Source organism: Schistocerca serialis, chromosome 8 (assembly GCF_023864345.2).
Source record: "Schistocerca serialis cubense isolate TAMUIC-IGC-003099 chromosome 8, iqSchSeri2.2, whole genome shotgun sequence".
NCBI lineage: Eukaryota > Metazoa > Arthropoda > Insecta > Orthoptera > Acrididae > Schistocerca > Schistocerca serialis.
The window spans coordinates 2,250,050-2,276,373 of record NC_064645.1 but is presented as its reverse complement, the minus strand read 5'-3'; positions in this window follow the sequence as shown (position 1 = coordinate 2,276,373).

The following is a 26,324-nucleotide window of genomic DNA, read 5'->3' as shown; positions in this document are numbered from 1 at the left end:
CATTCCTGTGACACTAGTTATAGATTCCGATGCTTCACTTTAGGTTTAGAGTATAACTTGGACCTTCTTATTGACGATGAACACAGTAATTGCATCGGAATTAAATAGAAAAGGCACAATGCCGACTTAAGTAGAAGAAGACTGATTCTTCTTACTAACTATGTTTTGAACCATTCCTGAGACACTAGTTATAGATTACGATGCTTCACATCAGGTTTACTGTATCCCTCTGACCTTCTTATTGACGATGAAACACAGAAATTGCATCGGATCTAAATAAAAAAGGCACAATGCCGACTTAAGTACAGGAATACTGACTCTTCTTACTGTCTATGTTTTGAACCATTCCATTGACACTAGTTATAGATTCCGATGCTTCACTCCAGGTTTACTGTATCCCTTTTACATTCTTATTGAGGATGAAACACTGAAATTGCATCGGAATTAAATACAAAAGGCAAAATGCCGGCTTAAGTACAAGAAGACAGACTCTTCCTACTGTCTATGTTTTGAACCATTCCTGTGACACTAGTTATGGATTCCGATGCTTCACTTCAGGTTTACTGTATCCCTCTGACCTTATTCACAATGAAACACAGAAATTGCATTGGAATGAAATACAAAAGGCACAATACCGACTTAAGTACAAGAAGACTGACTCTTCTTACTGTCTATGTTTTGAACCATTTCTGTGACACTAGCTATTGATTCCGATGCTTCACTTCAGGTTTAGTGTATCATTTTGAACTTTTTATTGACGATGAAACACAGAAATTACATCGGAATCAAATACCAAAAGCATAATGCCGACTTAAGTACAAAAAGACTGACTCTTCTTACTGACTATGTTTTGAACCATTCCTGTGACACTAGTTATAGATTCCGAAGCTTCACTTCAGGTTTACTGTATCCCTCTGACCTTATTCACGATGAAACACAGAAATTGCATCGGAATTAAATACAAAAGGCACAATACCGACTGACTCTTCTCACTGTCTATGTTTTGAACAATTCCTGTGACACTAGTTATAGATTCCGATGCTTCACTTCAGGTTTACTGAATGCCTCTGACCTTCTTATTGACGATGAACCACGGAATTTGCATCAGAATTAAATACAAAAGGCACAATGCCGACTTAGGTACAAGAAAACTGACTCTTCTTACTGTCTATGTTTTGAACCATTCCTGTGACACATGTTATAGATTCCGATGCTTGACTTCAGGTTTACTGTATCCCTTGGACCTTCTTATTGACGATGAAACACAGAAATTGCATCGGAATTTAATACAAAATGCTCAGTGCCGACTCAAGTACAAGAAGACTGACTCTTCTTACTGTCTATGTTTTGAAACATTCCTGTGACACTAGTTATAGATTCCGATGCTTCACTTCGGGTTTACTGTATCTCTCTGACTTTATTATTGACGATGAAACACAGAAGTTGCACCGGAATTAAATACAAAAGGCACAATGCTGACTTAAGGACAGGAAGACTGACTCTTCTTACTGACTATGTTTTGAACCATTCCTGTGACACTAGTTATAGATTCCGATGCTTCACTTAAGGTTTACTGTCTCCCTTTGACCTTCTTATTGACGATGAAACACAGAAATAGCTTCGGAATTAAATACAAAAGGCAGAATGAAGAATTAAGTACAAGAAGAGTGACTCTTCCTACTGTCTATGTTTTGAACCATTTCTGTGACACTAGTTATATATTCCGATGCTTCACTTCAGGTTTACTGTATCCCTTGGACCTTCTTATTGACGATGAAACACAGAAATTGCATCGGAATTAAATACAAAAGGCACAATGCCGACTTAAGTACAAGAAGACTGTATCTTCTTAATGTCTATGTTTTGAAACATTCCTGTGACACTAGTTATAGATTCCGATGCTCACTTCATGTTTACTGTATCCCTCTGACTTTCTTATTGACGATGAAACACAGAAATTGCACCGGAATTAAATACAAAAGGCACAATGCCGACATAAGGACAAGAAGACTGACTCTTCTTACTGACTATGTTTTGAACCATTTATGTGACACTAGTTATAGATTCCGATGCTTTACTTTAGGTTTACTGTATCCCTCTGACCTTCTTATTGACGAAGACACACAGAAATTGCCTCGGAAATAAATAGAAAAGGCACAATGTCGACTTAAGTACAAGAAGACTGACTCTTCCTACTGTCTATGTTTTGAACCATTTCTGTGACACTAGTTATATATTCCGATGCTTCACTTCAGGTTTACTGTATCCTTGGACCTTATTATTGACGATGAAACACAGAAATAGCAAAGGAATTAAATACAAAAGGCACAATGCCGAATTAAGTACAAGAAGACTGACTCTTCCTACTGTCTATGTTTTGAACCATTCCATTGACACTAGTTATAGATTCCGATGCTTGACTTCAGGTTTACTGATTCCCTGGGACTTTCTTATTGACGATAAAACACAGAAATTGCATCGCAATTTAATACAAAAGTCACAATGCCGACTCAAGTACAAGAAGACTGACTCTTCTTACTGTCTATGATTTGAACCATTCCTGTGACACTAGTTATACATTCCAATGCTTCACTTCTGGTTTACTTTATCCCTCTGACTTTCTTATTGACGATGAAACACAGAAATTGCATCGGAATTAAATAGAAAACGCACAATGCCGAATTAAGTACAAGATGACTGACTCTTCCTACTGTCTATGGTTTGAACCATTTCTGTGACACTAGTTATAGATTCGGATGCTACACTTTAGGTTTACTGTATCCCTTGGACTTTCTTATTGACGATGAAACACAGAAATTGCATCTTAATTAAATACAAAAGGTACAATGCCGACTTAAGGACAAGAAGACTGACTCTTCTTACTGACTATGTTTTGAAGCATTCCTGTGTCACTAGTTATAGCTTCCGATGCTTGACTTCAGGTTTACTGTATCCCTTGGACCTTCTTATTGACGATGAAACACAGAAATTGCATCGGAATTTTATACAAAAGGCACAATGCCGACACAAGTACAAGAAGACTGACTCTTCTTACTGTCTATGTTTTGAAACATTCCTGTGCCACTAGTTATAGATTCCGATGCTTCACTTCGGTTTACTGTTTCCCTCTGACTTTCTTATTGACGATGAAACACAGAAGTTGCACCGGAATTAAATACAAAAGGCACAATGCTGACTTAAGGACAACAAGACTGACTCTTCTTATTGACTATGTTTTGAACCATTCCTGTGACACTAGTTATAGATTCGGATGCTTCACTTCAGGTTTACTGTATCCCTGTGACCTTCTTATTGACGATGAAACACAGAAATTGCATCGGAATTAAATACAAAAGTCACAATGCCGACTGAAGTACAAGAAGACTGACTCTTCCTACTGTCTATGTTTTGAACCATTTATGTGACACTAGTTATATATTCCGATGCTTCACTTCAGGTTTACTGTATCCCTCTGACCTTCTTATTGACGATGAAACACAGAAATTGCACCGGAATTAAATACAAGAGGCACAATGCCGACTTAAGGACAAGAAGACTGACTCATCTTACTGACTATGTTTTGAACCATTCCTGTGACACTAGTTATAGATATCGATGCTTCACTTCAGGTTTACTGTATCCCTCTTACCTTCTTATTGGCGAAGACACACAGAAATTGCGTCGGAATTAAATAGAAAAGGCACAATGACGTTCAAGTACAAGAATACTGACTCTTCTTTATGTCTATGTTTTGAACCATTCCTGTGACACTAGTTATAGATTCCGATGCTTCACTCTAGGTTTAGTGTATCCCTTGGACCTTCTTATTGACGATGAACACAGTAATTGCATCGGAATTAAATAGAAAAGGCACAATGCCGACTTAAGTAGAAGAAGACTGACTCTTCTTACTGACTATGTTTTGAACCATTCCTGAGACACTAGTTATAGATTCCGATGCTTCACTTCAGGTTTACTGTATCCCTCTAACCTTCTTATTGACGATGAAACACAGAAATTGCATCGGAATTAAATACAAAAGGCACAATGAAGACTTAAGTACAAGAAGACTGACTGTGCCCACTGTCTATGTTTTGAATCATTCCTGAGACGCTAGTTAAAGATTACAATGCTACACTTCAGGTTTACTGTATCCCTCTGACCTACATATTGACGATGAAACACAGAAATTACACCGGAATTCAATACAAAAGGCACAATGCCGACTTAAGTACAAGAAGACTGACTCTTCTTACTGTCAATGTTTTGAACCCTACCACTGACACTAATTATAGTTTCCGATGCTTCACTCCAGGTTTACTGTATCCCTTGGACCTTCTTATTGACGATGAAACACAGAAATTGCATCGGAATTAAATAGAAAAGGCACAATGCCGACTAAAGTACAAGAAGACTGACTCTTCTTTCTGTCTATGTTTTGAATCATTCCTGTGACACTAGTTATAGATGCCGATGCTTCACTCCAGGTTTACTGTACCCCTTGGACCATTTTATTGACGATGAAACACAGAAATTGCATCGGAATTAAATACAAAAGGCACAAGGCCGACTTAAGGACAAGAAGACTGACTCTTCTTACTGACTATGTTTTGAACCATTCCTGTGACACTAGTTATAGATTCCGATGCTCACTTCAGGTTTACTGTATCCCTCTGACTTTCTTATTGACGATGAAACACAGAAATTGCACCGGAATTAAATACAAAAGGCACAATGCCGACATAAGGACAAGAAGACTGACTCTTCTTACTGACTATGTTTTGAACCATTCCTTTTACACTAGTTATAGATTCCGATGCTTCACTTTAGGTTTACTGTATCCCTCTGACCTTCTTATTGACGAAGACACACAGAAATTGCCTCGGAATTAAATAGAAAAGGCACAATGCCGACTTAAGTACAAGAAGACTGACTCTTCCTACTGTCTATGTTTTGAACCATTTCTGTGACACTAGTTATATATTCCGATGCTTCACTTCAGGTTTACTGTATCCCTTGGACCTTATTATTGACGATGAAACACAGAAATAGCAACGGAATTAAGTACAAAAGGCACAATGCCGAATTAAGTACACGAAGACTGACTCTTCCTACTGTCTATGTTTTGCCCATTCCATTGACACTAGTTATAGATTCCGATGCTTGACTTCAGGTTTACTGAATCCCTTGGACCTTCTTATTGACGATAAAACACAGAATTGCATCGCAATTTAATACGAAAGGCACAATGCCGACTCAAGTACAGGAAGACTGACTCTTCCTACTGTCTATGTTTTGAACCATTCCATTGACACTAGTTATAGATTCCGATGCTTGACTTCAGGTTTACTGAATCCCTTGGACCTTCTTATTGACGATAAAACACAGAATTGCATCGCAATTTAATACAAAAGGCACAATGCCGAATTAAGTACAAGAAGACTGACTCTTCCTACTGTCTATGTTTTGCCCATTCCATTGACACTAGTTATAGATTCCGATGCTTAACTTCAGGTTTACTGAATCCCTTGGACCTTCTTATTGACGATAAAACACAGAAATTGCATCGGAATTAAATACAAAAGGCACAAGGCCGACTTAAGGACAAGAAGACTGACTCTTCTTACTGACTATGTTTTGAACCATTTCTGTGACACTAGTTATATATTCCGATGCTTCACTTCAGGTTTACTGTATCCTTGGACCTTATTATTGACGATGAAACACAGAAATAGCAAAGGAATTAGATACAAAAGGCACAATGCCGAATTAAGTACAAGAAGACTGACTCTTCCTACTGTCTATGTTTTGAACCATTCCATTGACACTAGTTATAGATTCCGATGCTTGACTTCAGGTTTACTGATTCCCTTGGACTTTCTTATTGACGATAAAACACAGAAATTGCATCGCAATTTAATACAAAAGTCACAATGCCGACTCAAGTACAAGAAGACTGACTCTTCTTACTGTCTATGATTTGAACCATTCCTGTGACACTAGTTATACATTCCAATGCTTCACTTCTGGTTTACTTTATCCCTCTGACTTTCTTATTGACGATGAAACACAGAAATTGCATCGGAATTAAATAGAAAAGGCACAATGCCGAATTAAGTACAAGAAGACTGACTCCTCCTACTGCCTATGGTTTGAACCATTTCTGTGACATTAGTTATAGATTCGGATGCTACACTTTAGGTTTACTGTATCCCTTGGACTTTCTTATTGACGATGAAACACAGAAATTGCATCTTAATTAAATACAAAAGGTACAATGCCGACTTAAGGACAAGAAGACTGACTCTTCTTACTGACTATGTTTTGAAGCATTCCTGTGACACTAGTTATGGCTTCCGATGCTTGACTTCAGGTTTACTGTATCCCTTGGACCTTCTTATTGACGATGAAACACAGAAATTGCATCGGAATTTTATACAAAAGGCACAATGCCGACACAAGTACAAGAAGACTGACTCTTCTTACTGTCTATGTTTTGAAACATTCCTGTGCCACTAGTTATAGATTCCGATGCTTCACTTCGGTTTACTGTTTCCCTCTGACTTTCTTATAGACGATGAAACACAGAAGTTGCACCGGAATTAAATACAAAAGGCACAATGCTGACTTAAGGACAACAAGACTGACTCTTCTTATTGACTATGTTTTGAACCATTCCTGTGACACTAGTTATAGATTCGGATGCTTCACTTCAGGTTTACTGTCTCCCTTTGACCTTCTTATTGACGATGAAACACAGAAATTGCACCGGAATTAAATACAAAAGGCACAATGCCGACATATGGACAAGAAGACTGACTCTTCTTACTGACTATGTTTTGAACCATTTATGTGACACTAGTTATAGATTCCGATGCTTCACTTTAGGTTTACTGTATCCCTCTGACCTTCTTATTGACGAAGACACACAGAAATTGCCTCGGAATTAAATAGAAAAGGCACAATGTCGACTTAAGTACAAGAAGACTGACTCTTCCAACTGTCTATGTTTTGAACCATTTCTGTGACACTAGTTATATATTCCGATGCTTCACTTCAGGTTTACTGTATCCTTGGACCTTATTATTGACGATGAAACACAGAAATAGCAAAGGAATTAAATACAAAAGGCACAATGCCGAATTAAGTACAAGAAGACTGACTCTTCCTACTGTCTATGTTTTGAACCATTCCATTGACACTAGTTATAGATTCCAATGCTTGACTTCAGGTTTACTGATTCCCTGGGACTTTCTTATTGACGATAAAACACAGAAATTGCATCGCAATTTAATACAAAAGTCACAATGCCGACTCAAGTACAAGAAGACTGACTCTTCTTACTGTCTATGATTTGAACCATTCCTGTGACACTAGTTATACATTCCAATGCTTCACTTCTGGTTTACTTTATCCCTCTGACTTTCTTATTGACGATGAAACACAGAAATTGCATCGGAATTAAATAGAAAAGGCACAATGCCGAATTAAGTACAAGAAGACTGACTCTTCCTACTGTCTATGGTTTGAACCATTTCTGTGACACTAGTTATAGATTCGGATGCTACACTTTAGGTTTACTGTATCCCTTGGACTTTCTTATTGACGATGAAACACAGAAATTGCATCTTAATTAAATACAAAAGGTACAATGCCGACTTAAGGACAAGAAGACTGACTCTTCTTACTGACTATGTTTTGAAGCATTCCTGTGTCACTAGTTATAGCTTCCGATGCTTGACTTCAGGTTTACTGTATCCCTTGGACCTTCTTATTGACGATGAAACACAGAAATTGCATCGGAATTTTATACAAAAGGCACAATGCCGACACAAGTACAAGAAGACTGACTCTTCTTACTGTCTATGTTTTGAAACATTCCTGTGCCACTAGTTATAGATTCCGATGCTTCACTTCGGTTTACTGTTTCCCTCTGACTTTCTTATTGACGATGAAACACAGAAGTTGCACCGGAATTAAATACAAAAGGCACAATGCTGACTTAAGGACAACAAGACTGACTCTTCTTATTGACTATGTTTTGAACCATTCCTGTGACACTAGTTATAGATTCGGATGCTTCACTTCAGGTTTACTGTATCCCTCTGACCTTCTTATTGACGATGAAACACAGAAATTGCATCGGAATTAAATACAAAAGTCACAATGCCGACTGAAGTACAAGAAGACTGACTCTTCCTACTGTCTATGTTTTGAACCATTTATGTGACACTAGTTATATATTCCGATGCTTCACTTCAGGTTTACTGTATCCCTCTGACCTTCTTATTGACGATGAAACACAGAAATTGCACCGGAATTAAATACAAGAGGCACAATGCCGACTTAAGGACAAGAAGACTGACTCATCTTACTGACTATGTTTTGAACCATTCCTGTGACACTAGTTATAGATTTCGATGCTTCACTTCAGGTTTACTGTATCCCTCTGACCTTCTTATTGGCGAAGACACACAGAAATTGCGTCGGAATTAAATAGAAAAGGCACAATGACGTTCAAGTACAGGAATACTGACTCTTCTTTATGTCTATGTTTTGAACCATTCCTGTGACACTAGTTATAGATTCCGATGCTTCACTCTAGGTTTAGTGTATCCCTTGGACCTTCTTATTGACGATGAACACAGTAATTGCATCGGAATTAAATAGAAAAGGCACAATGCCGACTTAAGTAGAAGAAGACTGACTCTTCTTACTGACTATGTTTTGAACCATTCCTGAGACACTAGTTATAGATTCCGATGCTTCACTTCAGGTTTACTGTATCCCTCTAACCTTCTTATTGACGATGAAACACAGAAATTGCATCGGAATTAAATACAAAAGGCACAATGAAGACTTAAGTACAAGAAGACTGACTGTGCCCACTGTCTATGTTTTGAATCATTCCTGAGACACTAGTTAAAGATTACAATGCTACACTTCAGGTTTACTGTATCCCTCTGACCTACATATTGACGATGAAACACAGAAATTACACCGGAATTCAATACAAAAGGCACAATGCCGACTTAAGTACAAGAAGACTGACTCTTCTTACTGTCAATGTTTTGAACCCTACCACTGACACTAGTTATAGTTTCCGATGCTTCTCTCCAGGTTTACTGCATCCCTTGGACCTTCTTATTGACGATGAAACACAGATATTGCATCGGAATTAAATAGAAAAGGCACAATGCCGACTAAAGTACAAGAAGACTGACTCTTCTTTCTGTCTATGTTTTGAATCATTCCTGTGACACTAGTTATAGATGCCGATGCTTCACTCCAGGTTTACTGTACCCCTTGGACCATCTTATTGACGATGAAACACAGAAATTGCATCGGAATTAAATACAAAAGGCACAAGGCCGACTTAAGGACAAGAAGACTGACTCTTCTTACTGACTATGTTTTGAACCATTCCTGTGACACTAGTTATAGATTCCGATGCTCACTTCAGGTTTACTGTATCCCTCTGACTTTCTTATTGACGATGAAACACAGAAATTGCACCGGAATTAAATACAAAAGGCACAAGGCCGACTTAAGGACAAGAAGACTGACTCTTCTTACTGACTATGTTTTGAACCATTCCTGTGACACTAGTTATAGATTCCGATGCTCACTTCAGGTTTACTGTATCCCTCTGACTTTCTTATTGACGATGAAACACAGAAATTGCACCGGAATTAAATACAAAAGGCACAATGCCGACATAAGTACAAGAAGACTGACTCTTCCTACTGTCTATGTTTTGCCCATTCCATTGACACTAGTTATAGATTCCGATGCTTGACTTCAGGTTTACTGAATCCCTTGGACCTTCTTATTGACGATAAAACACAGAATTGCATCGCAATTTAATACAAAAGGCACAATGCCGACTCAAGTACAGGAAGATTGACTCTTCCTACTGTCTATGTTTTGAACCATTCCATTGACACTAGTTATAGATTCCGATGCTTGACTTCAGGTTTACTGAATCCCTTGGACCTTCTTATTGACGATAAAACACAGAAGTGCATCGCAATTTAATACAAAAGGCACAATGCCGAATTAAGTACAAGAAGACTGACTCTTCCTACTGTCTATGTTTTGCCCATTCCATTGACACTAGTTATAGATTCCGATGCTTGACTTCAGGTTTACTGAATCCCTTGGACCTTCTTATTGACGATAAAACACAGAAATTGCATCGGAATTAAACACAAAAGGCACAAGGCCGACTTAAGGACAAGAAGACTGACTCTTCTTACTGACTATGTTTTGAACCATTTCTGTGACACTAGTTATATATTCCGATGCTTCACTTCAGGTTTACTGTATCCTTGGACCTTATTATTGACGATGAAACACAGAAATAGCAAAGGAATTAGATACAAAAGGCACAATGCCGAATTAAGTACAAGAAGACTGACTCTTCCTACTGTCTATGTTTTGAACCATTCCATTGACACTAGTTATAGATTCCGATGCTTGACTTCAGGTTTACTGTTTCCCTTGGACTTTCTTATTGACGATAAAACACAGAAATTGCATCGCACTTTAATACAAAAGTCACAATGCCGACTCAAGTACAAGCAGACTGACTCTTCTTACTGTCTATGATTTGAACCATTCCTGTGACACTAGTTATACATTCCAATGCTTCACTTCTGGTTTACTTTATCCTTCTGACTTTCTTATTGACGATGAAACACAGAAATTGCATCGGAATTAAATAGAAAAGGCACAATGCCGAATTAAGTACAAGAAGACTGACTCCTCCTACTGCCTATGGTTTGAACCATTTCTGTGACACTAGTTATAGATTCGGATGCTACACTTTAGGTTTACTGTATCCCTTGGACTTTCTTATTGACGATGAAACACAGAAATTGCATCTTAATTAAATACAAAAGGTACAATGCCGACTTAAGGACAAGAAGACTGACTCTTCTTCCTGACTATGTTTTGAAGCATTCCTGTGACACTAGTTATACATTCCAATGCTTCACTTCAGGTTTACTGTATCCCTCTGACCTTCTTATTGACGATGAAACACAGAAATTGCATCGGAATTAAATAGAAAAGGCACAATGCCGAATTAAGTACAAGAAGACTGACTCTTCCTACTGACTATGGTTTGAACCATTTCTGTGACATTAGTTATATATTCCGATGCTTCACTTCAGGTTTACTGTATCCCTTGGACCTTCTTATTGACGATGAAACACAGAAATTGCATCGGAATTAAATAGAAAAGGCACAATGCCGAATTAAGTACAAGAAGACTGACTCTTCCTACTGTCTATGATTTGAACCATTCCTGTGACACTAGTTATATATTCCGATGCTTCACTTCAGATTTACTGTATCCCTTGGACCTTCTTATTGACGATGAAACACAGAAATTGCATCGGAATTAAATACAAAAGGCACAATGCCGACTTAAGTACAAGAAGACTGTATCTTCTTATTGTCTATGTTTTGAAACATTCCTGTGACACTAGTTACAGATTTCATTGCTTCACTCCAGGTTTACTGTATCCCTTGGACTTTCTTATTGACGATGAAACACAGAAATTGCATCGGAATTAAATACAAAAGGCACAATGCCGACTTAAGGACAAGAAGACTGACTCTTCGTACTGACTATGCTTTGAACCATTCCTGTGACACTAGTTATAGATTACGATGCTTCACTTCGGGTTTACTGTATACCTCTGACCTTATTCACGATGAAACACAGAAATTGCATAGGAATGAAATACAAAAGGCACAATACCGACTTAAGTACAAGAAGACTGACTCTTCTTACTGTCTATGTTTTGAACCATTCCTGTGACACTAGCTATTGATACCGATGCTTCACTTCAGGTTTACTGTATCATTTTGAACTTCTTATTGACGATGAAACATAGAAATTACATCGGAATCAAATACAAAAAGCATAATGCCGACTTAAGTACAAAAAGACTGACTCTTCTTACTGACTATGTTTGGAACCATTCCTGTGACACTAGTTATAGATTCCGATGCTTCACTTCAGGTTTACTGTATCCCTCTGACCTTATTCACGATGAAACACAGAAATTGCATTGGAATTAAATACAAAAGGCACAATACCGACTGACTCTTCTTACTGTCTATGTTTTGAACCATTCCTGTGACACAAGTTATAGATTCCGATGCTTGACTTCAGGTTTACTGTATCCCTTGGACATTCTTATGGACGATGAATCACAGAAATTGCATCGGAATTTAATACAAAAGGCACAATGCCGACTCAAGTACAAGAAGACTGACTCTTCTCACTGTCTATGTTTCAAACATTCCTGTGACACTAGTTATAGATTCCGATGCTTCACTTCGGTTTACTGTATCCCTCTGACTTTCTTATTAACGATGAAACACAGAAGTTGCACCGGAATTAAATACAGAAGGCACAATGCTGACTTAAGGACAAGAAGACTGACTCTTCTTACTGACTATGTTTTGAACCACTCCTGGGACACTAGTTATAGATTCGGATGCTTCACTTCAGGTTTACTGTATCCCTCTGACCTTCTTATTGACGATGAAACACAGAAATTGCATCGGAATTAAATACAAAAGGCACAATGCCGACTGAAGTACAAGAAGACTGACTCTTCTTACTGACTATGTTTTGAACCATTTCTGTGACACTAGTTATGGCTTCCGATGCTTCACTTCAGGTTTACTGTATCCCTTGTACCTTCTTATTGACGATGAAACACAGAAATTGCATTGAATTAAATACAAAAGGCAGAATGCCGACTTAAGTACAAGAAAACTGACTCTTCTTACCCTCTATGTTTTGAACCATTCCTGTGACACTAGTTATAGATTCCGATGCTTGACTTCAGGTTTACTGAAACCCTTGGACCTTCTTATTGACGATGAACACAGTAATTGCATCGGAATTAAATAGAAAAGGCTCAATGCCGACTTAAGTAGAAGAAGACTGACTCTTCTTACTGACTATGTTTTGAACTATTCCTGAGACACTAGTTATAGCTTCCGATGCTTCTCTTCAGGTTTACTGTATCCCTCTGACCTTCTTATTGACGATGAAACACAGAAATTGCATCGGAATTAAATACTAAAGGCACAATGCCGACTTAAGTACAAGAAGACTGACTGTGCCCACTGTCTATGTTTTGAATCATTCCTGAGACACTAGTTAAAGATTCCGATGCTTCACTTCAGGTTTACTGTATCCCTCTGACCTACATATTGACGATGAAACACAGAAATTGCACCGGAATTCAATACAAAAGGCACAATGCCCACTTAAGTACAGGAAGACTGACTCTTCTTACTGTCTATGTTTTGAACCATACCACTGACACTAGTTATAGTTTCCGATGCTTCACTCCAGGTTTACTGTATCCCTTGGACCTTCTTATTGACGATGAAACACAGATTTGCATCGGAATTAAATAGAAAAGGCACTATGCCGACTTAAGTACAAGAAGACTGACTCTTCTTACTGTCTATGTTTTAAACCATTCCTGCGACACTAGTTACAGCTTCCGATGCTTCAATCCAGGCTTAGTGTATCCCTTGGACCTTCTTATTGACGATGAAACACAGAAATTGCATCGGAATTAAATAGAAAAGGCACTATGCCGACTTAAGTACAAGATGACTGACTCTTCTAACTGACTATGTTGTGAGCCATTCCTGTGACACTAGTTATAGATTCCGATGCTTGACTTCAGGTTTACTGTATCCCTTGGACCTACTTATTGACGATGAAACACAGAAATTGCATCGGAATTAAATACAAAAGGCACAATACCAACTTAAGTACAAGGAGACTGACTCTTCTTACTGTCTATGTTTTGAACCACTTCTGTGACACTAGATATAGATTCCGTTGCTTCACTTCAGGTTTATTGCATCATTTGGACCTTCTTGTTGACGAAGAAACACAGAAATTACATCGGAATTAAATACAAAAGCACAATGACGACTTAAGTACTAAAAGACTGACTCTTCTTAAAGACATTGTTTTGATCCATTCCTGTGACACTAGTTATAGATTCCGATACTTCACTTCAATTTTACTGTATCCCTCTGACCTTCTTATTGACGATGAAACACAGAAATTGGATAGGAATTAAATAGAAAAGGCAAAATGAGGACTTAAGTACAAGAAGACTGACTCATCCTACTGTCTATATTTGAACCATTCCATTGACACTAGTTAAGGCTTCCGAAGCTTCACTTCAGGTTTACTGTTTCCCTTGCACCTTCTTAATAACGATGAGACAATGAAATTGCATCGGAATTAAATACAAAAGTCACAATGCCGACTTAAGTATATGAAGACTGACTCTTCTTACTGTATATGTTTTGAACCATTTCTGTGACACTAGTTATAGATTCCGATGCTTCACTTCAGGGTTACTGTATCCCTCTGATCTTCTTATTGACGATGAAACACAGAAATTGCATCTGAATTAAATACAAAAGTCGCAATGCCTACTTAAGTACAAGAACACTGACTCTTCCATCTTTCTATGTTTTGATCCATTCCTGTGACACTAGTTATGGATTCCGATGCTTCACTTCAGGTTTACTGTATCCCTTTGACCTTCTTATTGACGATGAAACACAGAAAATGCATCGGAATTAAATACAAAAGGCACAATGATGACTTAAGTACATGAAGACTGATTCTTCTTACTGACTACGTTTTATACCATTCCTGTGACACTAGTTATAGATTCCGATGCTTCACTACAGGTTTACTGTATCCGTTGGACCTTCTTATTGACGATGAAACACAGAAATTGCATCGGAATTAAATCCAAAAGGCACAATGCCGACTTAAGTACAAGAAGACTGACTCATCCTACTGTCTATGTTTGAACCATTCCATTGACACTAGTTATAGCTTCCGAAGCTTCACTTCAGGTTTACTGTTTCCCTTGGACGTTCTTATTAACGATGAAACAATGAAATTGCATCGGAATTAAATACAAAAGGCGCAATGCCGACTTAAGTACATGAAGACTGATTCTTCTTACTGTCTATGATTTGAACCATTCCTATGACACTAGTGATAGATTGCGATCCTTCACTCCAGGTTTACTGTATCCCTTGCACATTCTTATTGACGATGAAACACAGAAATTGCATCGGAATGAAATACAAAAGGCACAATGCCGACTTAAGGACAAGAAGACTGTATCTTCTTACTGCCTATGTTTTGAACTATTCCTGTGACACTAGTTATAGATTCCGATGCCTCACTTCAGGTTTACTGTATCCCTCTGACCTTCTTATTGACGATGAAACACAGAAATTGCTTCGGAATTAAATTCGAAAGGCACAATGCCGACTTAAGTGCAAGGAGACTGACTCTTCTCACTGTCTATGTTTTGAACCCTTCCTGTGACACTAGTTATAGGTTCTGATGCCTCACTTCAGGTTTACTGTATACCTTGGATCTTCTTATTGACGATGAAACACAGAAATTGCATCAGAATTAAATACAAAAGGCACAATGCCGACTTAAGGACAAAAAGACTGACTCTTCTTACTGACTATGTTTGGACCATTCCTGTGACACAAGTTATGGATTCCGATGCTTCACTCCAGGTTTACTGTATCCCTTGGACTTTCTTATTGACGATGAAACACAGAAATTGCATCGGAATTAAATACAAAAGGCACAATGACGACTTAGGTATAAGAAGACTGACTCTTCTTACTGTCTATGTTTTGAAACATTCCTGTGACACTAGCTATAGATTCCGATGCTTCACTTCATTATTACTGTATCCCTCTGACCTTATTGACGATGAAACACAGAAATTGCATCGGAATTAAATACGAAAGGCACAATACCGCCTTAGGTACATGTAGACTGATTCTTCTTACTGACTATGTTTTGAACCATTCCTGTGAAACTAGTTATAGATTCCGATGCCTCACTTCAGGTTTACTGTATCCGTTGGACCTTATTATTGACGATGAAACACAGAAATTGCATCGGAATTAAATAGAAAAGGCACAATGCCGACTTAAGTACAAGAAGACTGACTCTTCTTACTGACTATGTTTTGAACCACTCCTGTGACACTAGATATAGATTCCGATGCTTCACTTCAGGTTTACTGTATCATTTGGACCTTCTTGTTGACGATGAAACACAGAAATTACATCGAAAATAAATACAAAAGGCACAATGCCGACTTTTTGAGACTAGTACAAAAAGACTGACTCTTCTTACTGACTATGATTTGAACCATTCCTATGACACTAGTTATAGATTCCGATGCTTCACTTCAGGTGTACTGTATCCCTCTGACCGTCTTATTGACGATGAAACACAGAAATTGGATAGGAATTAAATAGAAAAGGCACAATGAGGACTTAAGTACAAGAAGACTGACTCTTCTTACTGTCTACGTTTTGAACCATACCTGTGACACTAGTTATAGATTCCGATGCTTGACTTCAGGTTTACTGTATCCCTTGGAACTTCTTATTGACGATGAAACACAGAAATTGCATCGGAATTTAATGCAAAAGGCACAATGCCGACTCAAGTACAAGAAGACTGACTCTTCTGATTGTCTATGTTTTGAAGCACTCCTGTGACACTAGTTATAAACTCCGATGCCTCACTTCAGGTTTACTGTATCGGTCTGACCTTCTTATATACGATGAAAGACAGATATTGCATCGGAATTAAATAGAAAAGGCACAATGCCGACTTAAGTACAAGAAGACTGACTCTTCTTACTGACTATGTTTTGAACCATTCGTGTGACACTAGTTATACAATCCGATGCTTCACTTCAGGTTTACTGTATCCCTTGGACCGTCTTATTGACGATGAAACACAGAAATTGCATCGGAATTAAATACAAAAGACACAATGCCGACTTAAGTGCAAAAAGACTGGCTCTTCCTACTGTCTATGTTTTGAACCATTCCTGTGACACTAGTTTTAGATTCCGATGCTTCACTTCAGCTTTACTGTATCCCTCTGACATTCTTATTGACGATGAAACACAGAAATTGCAGCGAAATTAAATACAAAAGCACAATGCCGACTTAAGTACAAGAAGACTGACTCTTCCTACAGACTAGGCTTTGATCCATTCCTGTGACACTAGTTATAGATTCCGATGCTTCACTTCAGATTTACTGAATCGCTTGGACGACGAAACACAGAAATTGCATCGGAAATAAATGCAAAAGACACAATGCCGACTTAAGTACAAGAAGACTGACTGTTCTTACTGTCTATGTTTTGAACCATTCCTGTGACACTAGTTATAGATTCCTATGCTTCACTTCAGGTTTACTGTTTCCCTTGGACCTTCTTATTAACGATGAAACAATGAAATTGCATCGGAAATAAATACAAAAGGCACAATGCCGAATTAAGTACAAGAAGACTGATTCTTCTTACTGACTATGATTTGAACCATTCCTGTGGCACTGGTTATAGATTCCGATGCTTCACTTCAGGTTTACTGTATCCCTTGGATCTTCTTATTGACGATGAAACCCAGATATTGCATCGGAATTAAATACAAGAGGCACAATGCCGACTTAAATACAAGAAGGCTGACTCTTCTTACTGTCTATGCTTTGAACCATTCCTGTAACACTAGTTATAGATTCCGATGCTTCACTCCAGGTTTACTGTATCCCTTGCACCTTCTTATTGACGATGAAACACTGAAATTGCATCGGAATTAAATACAAAAGGCACAATGCCGACTTAAGGACAAGAAGACTGTATCTTCTTACTGCCTATGTTTTGAACCATTCCTGTGACACTAGTTATAGATTCCGATGCTTCACTTCAGGTTTACTGTATCCCTCTGACCTTCTTATTGACGATGAAACACAGAAATTGCATCGGAATTAACTACAAAAGGCACAATGCCGACTTAAGGATAAGAAGACAGACTCTTCTTACTGACTATGTTTGAACCATTCCTGTGACACTAGTTAAAGATTCCGATGCTTCACTTCATGTTCACTGTATCCCTCTGACACTCTTATTGACGATGGAACACAGAAACAGCATCGGAATTAAATAGAAAAGGCACAATGCCGACTTAAGTACAAGAAGTCTGACTCTTCTCACTGACTATGTTTTGAACCATTCCTGTGACACTAGTTATACAATCCGATGCTTCACTTCAGGTTTACTGTATCCCTTGGACCGTGTTATTGACGATGAAACACAGAAATTGCATCGGAATTAAATAGAAAAAGGCACTATGGCGACTTAAGTACAAGAAGACTGACTCTTCCTACTGTCTATGTTTTGAACCATTCCTGTGACACTTGTTATAGATTCCGATGCTTCACTTCAGGTTTACTGTATCCCTCTGACTTTCGTATTGTGATGAAACACAGAAATTGCACCGGAATTAAATAGAAAAGACACAATGCCGACTTAAGTACAAGAAGTCTGACTCTTCTTACTGTCTATGATTTGAAACATTCCTGTGACACTAGTTATAGATTCCGATGCTTCGCTCCAGGTTTACTGTATCCCTTGGACCTTCTTATTGACGATGAAACTCAGAAATTGCATCGGAATTAAATACAAAAGGCACAATGCCGACTATAGTACAAGAAGACTGACTCTTCTCACTGACGATGTTTTCAACCATTCCTGTGACACTAGTTATAGATTCCGATGCTTCACTTCAGGTTTACTGTACCCCTTGGACCATCTTATTAACGATGAAAAACATAAATTGCATCGGAAGTAAATACAAAAGGCACAATGCCGACTTAAGTACAAGAAGACTGACTCTTCCTACTGTCTATGTTTTGAACCATTCCTGTGACACTTGTTATAGATTCCGATGCTTCACTTCAGGTTTACTGTATCCCTCTGACTTTCGTATTGACGATGAAACACAGAAATTGCACCGGAATTAAATAGAAAAGACACAATGCCGACTTAAGTACAAGAAGACTGACTCTTCTCACTGGCTATGTTTTGAACCATTCCTGTGACACTAGTTATACAGTACGATGCTTCACTTCAGGTTTACTGTATCCCTTGGACCGTCTTATTGACGATGAAACACAGAAATTGCATCGGAATTAAATAGAAAAGGCACAATGCCGACTTAAGTACAAGATGACTGACTCTTCCTACTGCCTATGATTTGAACCATTCTTGTGACACTAGTTTTAGATTCCGATGCTTCACTTCAGCTTTACTGTATCCCTGTGACATTCTTATTGAAGGTGAAACACACAAATTGCATCCGTATTAAATACAAAAGGCACAATGCCGACTTAAGTACAAGAAGTCTGACTCTTCTTACTGTCTATGTTTTGAACCATCCCTGTGACACTAGTTATAGTTTCCGATGCTTCACTCCTGGTTTACTGTATCCCTTGGTCCTTCTTATTGACGAAGAAATACTGAAATTGCATCGGAATTAAATACAAAAGGCACAATGCCGACTTAAGGACAAGAAGACTGACCCTTCTTACTATCTTTGTTTTGAACCAGTCCTGTGACACTAGTTATAGATTCCGATGCTTCACTTCAGGTTTACTGTTTCCTTGGACCTTCTTATTGACGATGAAACACAGAAATTGCATCGGAATTAAATACAAAAGGCACAATGCCGACTTATGTACAAGAAGACTAACTCTTCCTACTGTCTATGTTTTGTACCATTTCTGTGACACTAGTTATAGAGTCCGTTGCTTCAATTCAGGTTTACTGTATCCTTTGGGCCTTCTCATTGACGGTGAAACACAGAAATTGCATCGGAATTAAATACGAAAGGCACAATGCCAACTTAAGTTCAAGAAGACTGACTTTTCTTACTGACTATGTTTTGAACCATTCCTGTGACTCAAGTTATAGATTCCGTTGCTTCACTGCAGGTTTACTGTATCCTTCTGACCTTCTTATTGACGATGAAACACAGAAATTGCATCGGAATTAAGTAGAAAAGGCAGTATGCCGACTTAAGTACAAGAAGACTGACTCTTCTTACTGTCTATGCTTTGAACCATTCCTGTGACACTAGTTATAGATTCCGACGCTTTACTTCAGGATTACTGTATCCCTCTGACCTTCTTATGGACGATGAAACACAGAAATTGCATCGGAATTAAATACAAAAGGCACAATGCCGACTTCAGTACAAGAAAACTGACTCTTCTTACTGACTATGTTTTGAACCATTCTTGTGACTCTAGCTATAGATTCCGATGCTTCACTTCAGGTTTACAGTAGCCCTTAAACCTTCTAATTGACGATGAAACACAGAAATTGCATCGGAATTAAATACAAAAGGCACAATGCCGACTTAAGTACAAGATGACTGACTCTACTGACTGTCTATGCTTTGAACCATTCCTGTGACTCTAGTTATAGATTCCGATGCTTCAATTCAGGTCTACTGTATCCCTTGGACCTTCTTATTGACGATGAAACACAGAAATTGCATCGGAATTAAATACAAAAGGTACAATGCCGACTTAAGTACAAGAAGACTGACTCTTCTTACTGACTTTGTTTTGAAGCATTCCTGTGACACTAGTTATAGATTCCGATGCTTCACATCAGGTTTTCTGTATCCCTCTGACCATCTTATGTACGATGAAACACAGAAATTGCATCGGAATTAAATACAAAAGGCACAATGCCGACTTATGGACATGTAGATTGACTTTTCCTACTGTCTATGATTTGAACCATTCCTGTGACACTAGTCATAGAATCCGATGGTTCATTTCAGGTTTACTGTATCCCTTTGACCTTCTTAGTGACGATGAAACACAGAAATTGCATCGGAATTAAATACAAAAAGCGCAATGCCGAATAAAATACAAGATGACTGACTCTTCTTCTTGTGTACGCTTTGAACCATTCCTGTGACACTAGTTACAGACTCCGATGCTTCACTCCAGGTTTACTGTATCCCTTGGACTTTCTTATTGACGATGAAATACAGAAATTGCATCGGATTTAAATACAAAAGGCACAATGCCGACTTAAGTACCAGAAGACTGGCTCTTCTTACTGATTATGATTTGAGCCATTCCTGTGACACGTAAATTCCGATGATTCACTTCAGGTTTACTGTATCTACATCTACATCAACATCTATACTCCGGGAGCCACCTTACGGTGTGTGGCGGAGGGTACTTATAGTACCACTATCTGATCCCCCCTTCCCTGTTCCATTCACGAATTGTGCGTGGAAAGAACGACTGCTTGTAAGTCTCCGTATTTGCTCTAATTTCTCGGATCTTTTCGTTGTGATCATTATGCGAGATATATGTGGGCGGTAGTAATATGTTGCCCATCTCTTCCCGGAATGTGCTCTCTCGTAATTTCGATAATAAACCTCTCCGTATTGCGTAACGCCTTTCTTGAAGTGTCCGCCACTGGAGCTTGTTCAGCATCTCCGTAACGCTCTCGCGTTGACTAAATGTCCCCATGACGAATCGCGCTGCTTTTCGCTGGATCATGTCTATCTCTTCTATTAATCCAACCTGGTAAGGGTCCCATACTTATGAGCAATACTCAAGAATCGGACGAACAAGCGTTTTGTAAGCTACTTCTTTCGTCGATGAGTCACATTTTCTTAGAATTCTTCCTATGAATCTCAACCTGGCGCCTGCTTTTCCCACTATTTGTTTTATGTGATCATTCCACTTCAGATCGCTCCGGATAGTAACTCCTAAGTATTTTACGGTCGTTACCGCTTCCAATGATTTACCACCTATGGCATAATCGTACTGGAATGGATTTCTGCCCCTATGTATGCGCATTATATTACATTTATCTACGTTTAGGGAAAGCTGCCAGCTGTCGCACCATGCATTAATCCTCTGCAGGTCCCTTGGACCTTCTTATTGACGATGAAACACAGAAATTGCATCGGAAATAAATACAAAAGGCACAATGCCGACTTAAGTACAAGAAGACTGACTCTTCTTACTGTCTATGTTTTGAACCATCCCTGTGACACTAGTTATAGATTCCGATGCTTCACTCCAGGTTAACTGTATCCCATGGTCCTTCTTATTGACGATGAAACACAGAAAATGCATCGGAATTAAATACAAAAGGCACAATGCCGACTTAAGTACAAGAAGACTGACTCTTCCTACTGTCTATGTTTTGAACCATTACTGTGACACTAGTTATAGATTCCGATGCTTCACTCCAGGTTTACTGTATCCCTTGGACCTTCTTATTGACGGTGAAACACAGAAATTGCATCGGAATTAAATACGAAAGGCACATTGCCAACTTAACCACAAGAAGACTGACTCTTCTTCCTGACTATGTTTTGAACCATTCCTGAGACACTAGTTATAGATTCCGATGCTTCACTTCTGGTTTACTGTATCCCCCTGACCGTCTTATTGACGATGAAACACAGAAATTGTATCCGAATTAAATAGAAAAGCAGAATGCCGACTTAAGTACTAGAAGACTGACTCTTCCTACTGTCTATGTTTTGAACTATTCCTAAGACACTTGTTATAGATTCCGATGCTTCACTTCAGGTTTACTGTATCCCTTGGACCTTCTTATTGTCGATGAAACACAGAAATTGCATCGGAATTCAATACAAAAGGCACAAGGCCGACTTAACTACAAGAAGACTGACCCTTCTTACTGACTGTGTTTTGAACCATTCCTGTGACACTAGTTATAGATTCCGTTGCTTCACTTCAGGTTTACTGTATCCCTCTGACCTTCTTATTGACAATGAAACACAGAAATTGCATCGGAATTAAATACAAAAGGCACAATGCCGACTTAAGTACAAGAAGACTGACTCTTCTTACTGTCTACGCTTTGAACCATCCCTGTGACACTAGTTATAGATTCCGATTTTTCAATTCAGGTTTACTGTATCCCGTGGACCGTGTTATTGACGATGAAACACAGAAATTGCATCGGAAATAAATACAAAAAGCAGAATACCGACTTAAGAACAAGAAGACTGACTCTTCTTATGGACTATGCTTTGAACTATTCCTGTGACACTAGTCATAGATTCCGATGCTTAACTTCAGGATTACTGTATCCCTCTGACCTTCTTATTGACGATGAAACACAGAAATTGCATCCGTATTAAATACAAAAGGCACAATGCCGACTTAAGTACAAGAAGTCTGACTCTTCTTACTGTCTATGTTTTGAACCATCCCTGTGACACCAGTTATAGTTTCCGATGCTTCACTCCTGGTTTACTGTATCCCTTGGTCCTTCTTATTGACGAAGAAACACTGAAATTGCATCGGAATTAATTACAAAAGGCACAATGCCGACTTAAGTACAAGAAGACTGACTCCTATTAATGACTATGTTTTGGACCATTCCTGTGACACTAGTTATAAATTCCGATGCTTCACTTCGGGTTTACTGTATCCCTTGGACCATCTTATTGACGATGAAACACAGAAATTGCATCGGATATAAATAGAAAAGGCACAATGTCGACTTAAGTACAAGAAGACTGACGCTTCCCACTGACTATGCTTTGAACCATTCCTCTGACACTAGTTATAGATTCCGATGCTTCACTTCAGGTTTACTGTACACCTTGGACCTTCTTATTGACTATGAAACACAGAAATCGCATCGGAATTAAATACAAAAGGCACAATGCCGACTTGAGTACAAGAAGACTGACTCTTCCTACTGTCTATATTTTGAACCATTCCTGTGACACTAGTTATAGATTTCGATGCTTCAATTTAGGTTTACTGTATCCCTCTGACCTTATTGCCGATGAAACACAGAAATTGCATCGGAATTAAATACAAAAATCACAATGCCGGCTTAAGGACAAGAAGACTAACCCTTCTTACTATCTATGTTTTGAACCAGTCCTGTGACACTAGTGATAGATTCCGATGCTTCACTTCAGGTTTACTGTTTCCCTTGGACCTTCTTATTGACGATGAAACACAGAAATTGCATCGGAATTAAATACAAAAGACACAATGCCGAATTAAGTACTAGAAGACTGACTCTTCCAACTGTCTATGTTTTGAACCATTCTTGAGACACTAGTTATAGATTCCGATGCTTCACTTCAGGCTTACTGTATCCCCCTGACCGTCTTATTGACGATGAAACACAGAAATTGCATACGAATTAAATAGAAAAGGCACAATGCCGACTTAAGTACTAGAAGACTGACTCTTCCTACTGTCTATGTTTTGAACCATTCCTAAGACACTTGTTACAGATTCCGTTGCTTCACTTCAGGTTTCCTGTATCCCTCTGACCTTCTTATTGACGATGAAACACAGAAATTGCATCGGAATTAAATACAAAAGGCACAATGCCGAATTAAGTACAAGAAGACTGAGTCTTCTTACTGTCTGTGCTTTTAACCATTCCTGTGACACTAGCTATAGACTCCGATGCTTCGCTCCAGATTTACTGAATCCCTTCGACCTTCTTATTGACGATGAAACACAGAAATTGCATCGGAATTAAATACAAAAAGCACAATGCCGACTTAAGTACATGAAGACTGACTCTTCTTACTGTCTATGCTTTGAACCATCCCTGTGACACTAGTTATAGATTCCGATGTTTCACTGCAGGTTTACTGTGTCCCTTAGACCTTCTTATTGACGATGAAACACAGAAATTACATCGGAATTAAATACAATAGGCACAATGCCGACTTAAGTACTAGAAGACTGACTCTTATTAATGACTATGTTTTGGACCATTCCTGTGACACTAGTTATAAATTCCGATGCTTCACTTCGGGTTTACTGTATCCCTTGGACCATCTTATTGACGATGAAACACAGAAATTGCATCGGATATAAATAGAAAAGGCACAATGTCGACTTAAGGACAAGAAGACTGACGCTTCTCACTGACTATGGTTTGAACCATTCCTGTGACACTAGTTATAGATTCCGATGCTTCACTTCAGGTTTACTGTACACCTTGGACCTTCTTATTGACTATGAAACACAGAAATCGCATCGGAATGAAATACAAAAGGCACAATGCCGACTTATGTACAAGAAGACTAACTCTTCCTACTGTCTATGTTTTGAACCATTTCTGTGACACTAGTTATAGAGTCCGTTGCTTCACTTCAGGTTTACTGTACCCCTTGGGCCTTCTTCTTGACGGTGAAACACAGATATTGCATCGGAATTAAATACGAAAGGCACAATGCCAACTTAAGTACAAGAAGACTGACTCTTCTTACTGACTATGTTTTGAACCATTCCAGTGACACTAGTTATAGATTCCGATGCTTCACTTCAGGTTTACTGTATCCCTTAAACCTTCTTATTGACGATGAAACCCAGAAATTGCATCGGAATTAAATACAAAAGACACAATGCCGACTTAAGTACAAGAAGACTGACTCTTCTTACCGTCTATGTTTTGACCCGTCCCGGTGACCCTAGTTATAGATTCCGATGATTCACTCCAGGTTGACTGTATCCCTTGGACCTTCTTATTGACGATGAAACACAGAAATTGCACCGGAATTACATACAAAATGCACAGTGCCGACTTAAGTACAAGAAGACTGACTCTTCTTACTGACTATGTTTTGAACCATTCCTGTGACACTAGTTATAGATACCGTTGCTTCACTTCAGGTTTACTGTATCCCTCTGACCTTCTTATTGACGATGAAACACAGAAATAGCATCGGAATTAAATACAAAAGGCACAATGCCGAATTAAGTACAAGAAGACTGACTCTTCTTACTGTCTATGCTTTTAACCATTCCTGTGACACTAGTTATAGACTCCGATGCTTCAGTCCAGGCTTACTGTATCCCTTCGACCCTCTTATTGACGATGAAACACAGAAATTGCATCGGAATTAAATACAAAAGGCACAATGCCGACTTAAGTACAAGAAGTCTGACTCTTCTTACTGTCTATGTTGATAACCATCCCTGTGACACTAGTTATAGTTTCCGATGCTTCACTCCTGGTTTACTGTTTCACTTGGTCCTTCTTATTGACGAAGAAACACTGAAATTGCATCGGAATGAAATACAAAAGGCACAATGCCGACTTAAGTACAAGAAGACTGACTCTTATTAATGACTATGTTTTGGACCATTCCTGTGACACTAGTTATAAATTCCGATGCTTCACTTCGGGTTTACTGTATCCCTTGGACCATCTTATTGACGATGAAACACAGAAATTGCATCGGATATAAATAGAAAAGGCACAATGTCGACTAAAGTACAAGAAGACTGACGCTTCTCACTGACTATGCTCTGAACCATTCCTGTGACACTAGTTATAGATTCCGATGCTT